The sequence below is a fragment of the Echinops telfairi genome, unplaced genomic scaffold (genome assembly GCF_000313985.2).
Source record: "Echinops telfairi isolate 266 unplaced genomic scaffold, ASM31398v2 ScPeMD7_7469;HRSCAF=8507_1, whole genome shotgun sequence".
Taxonomy (NCBI): domain Eukaryota; kingdom Metazoa; phylum Chordata; class Mammalia; order Afrosoricida; family Tenrecidae; genus Echinops; species Echinops telfairi.
The window spans coordinates 63,894,255-63,896,733 of record NW_022111373.1 but is presented as its reverse complement, the minus strand read 5'-3'; the positions used below and the strand labels follow the sequence as shown (position 1 = coordinate 63,896,733).

General features: G+C 40.2%; 1 pseudogene; it reads left to right on the top strand.

Annotated features, from left to right (window-relative positions):
• The first annotated feature begins 281 nt into the window (after positions 1-281).
• On the top strand, positions 282-1,483 carry LOC101639635 (annotated as a pseudogene).
• The last annotated feature ends 996 nt before the right edge of the window (positions 1,484-2,479 follow it).

Below are 2,479 nucleotides of genomic sequence, written 5' to 3'. Positions count from 1 at the left end.
TAGTTATATGTGTTGTATATTATCTTTTAAGTTTTGTAATATATGCAATATCTCTTATTGTTTCAGTCTCTTATCCAAAGTCATAATAGAGGTAGAAATCAGAAAGAAATTGCTCTAACAAAAGGCATTTTCTAATATTAAGAAAATAATTGGACATCCTTGGATTTATAGAGATGCCTTTATTGTATAAATTTAATCATAAAACCCATTATTATTCAGTTAATGAGAAAATAATGATAAATTTAATAATGAATCAAATTATAGAAATATTTCATGATGCTATGGGTAATGTGGACACTATTTACTTAGATGTGATTGAATGTAAGATATTGCAGGCAGGAGTCAGTAGAGTTTCATTCCACTGCTCATGGGGCTGCTAAGAGTTGGTAAGCTACCTGTGTTCTTTACCTAATAATAAAGTAATAAATGTAATAAAAGATCTAATAAATAATTTTGTGAGGAAAATATAAATAGATACAGTAAAATCCACCGCCATTGACTAGATGTTGACTCACAGTGACCCTATATTAGAGAACAGAACTGCTTCCTAGAATTTCTGAGACAGAAAATCTTCATTGGAACATATGTCATCATTTTCACCAGAGCAGGATGGGCTCAAACTACTAACATTGGGACTAGCAGCTGAACACAGAGCCCACTGTGTATTTAGGACTCTTAAAATATACATATGTGCATATTTAATGGGATAAAATGTTATTTATTTGAAATTACTTATTTTGTGTAGATTATTCATTCTATTTATTTATTTATCAGGTTGTGATAAATATCAGGCTATTTATCAGGTGTCATAAAAATAAAAGGAAATGAGCCTGACCTCCAGATGGCAGACCCAGTGAAATGGCCGTGGAGTCCTCCGCTGAAGGCAGGGGTGGAGCAGTGGCTTTCAACTGTGGCTGAATGGACAAAGGTCAGAGCCCCTTGGAGTGTACCCAGCGGTGTATGCTGTCTGCATCCTGGGCGTTCTCCAGGAGGAAGAGAGCGCTCTGTAAGGCATCCTGTCGGCTTTCCCGGGAATGGTCGTGGGGACTCCCTAGTTATATCTGTCCAGAGATTGTGGAATGATGGCCAGACTCCCTGACCTTTGTCAAACAAGGAACGAGAGAAGAGGAAGTCCCAGCCGTTTTGCCGGCTTACTTGAGTAGCAGGCACAGATGATGGTGAAGCCCAGGATGGTCAGAAAGGAGAAGCCGAGGAAAGCTGCCCTCCTGGCCCAGTACCCGGATGTCGCCAATGAAGATGAAGCAGACAAGGAGGTCCCACCACAGTCAGCAGGGGTTCTGACAAATCTCTTTTCCGAAACACCAGTGTAGAAGATGTCCTCAATGCTTGAAAGCTGGAGCAAGACTCACTTCAAGATGAGGCCCAGAGGAGGGAAAAAGGCAAGTTCCCGAGGGACAGGGATGGTGTAGACAAACAGGAGCACAAATAAAGGAAAAGGATGCAGAAAGGGCAGCGGAAGTGACAGTCCAGGCCAATGCTCAGCTTCCTAGCATGAAGTTGATATCAAAAGGGAGAACTTGCTGTACAAATGTGTTTTCAATATAAACTAAGGGAGCATTTCAAAGTGGTTTCCCAAGGCATGTCCCTGTTGATTACATGATCAAAAGGAAAAGCACAAACACTTCTAATTACAAAATGAGCCACAGCTCCGTGGTGTGGGTCCTTGGATTATTGTAGTTGATGTCCTTACCAAGGATCTGAATTGCGGGGGGCAATCTCTGTCTTTTATGCTCCTTTTGGCTACTTTAAAGTCTTCCATCCCCTTGGATTAATGTTAGGAAGATTCCAAGAGCTCCCAGTTAATGTTCAGCCTAAAGAGCAGAAACATCACCATTCCTTTCCCAAAATGAAACGCTAGTGAGCTTAGTGTTTCCCAGGCATCATTTGCCCTCGATGTAATGCTTTCTGGTTCAAGGGACACACTAATGAAGAGTTCTCTCTGGATCCAGAGTGTGTTTTCTGGCAGCAAAGCAGAGAAATGGAAAGAAATTCTTTGGGTTGTAGTCAAGAGTGGAGGATCTAAAACCATTTAAGTTTATGGGTGGAAGAAGTATCTTTTTAAATCCTAGATTGTCAGGTACATTACCTCCTCTGGGATGTAGCTTTAAGAAGAATGTTTCTTCTGGAACAAACATAGCACTAGAGAGGTTTTTTTGGTCTTCCTTTTAATCATGAATCTTCTTGAATGCTAAGAGATCTTTGATTTGTCCTAAAAATAATTAACATAAGACGTTTGATAAGCTGGACAAATCACCCTTTAAAGGAAAAAAACAAAAAAAACACTCGAAATCTCCATGTAGGTGCTCAACAGATTTATCCAATGAGTGGGTGGAAAAACGGTTGAATGGTCAAAGGTGAGCAGGAGCACTCTGTTCCTAGGTGTCATCAGCCACATTTTGTTGTAAATAAGGCCTTTCCCCTGTGTTAGGCTGGGTTGAATAGAGAAACAAATTCAATG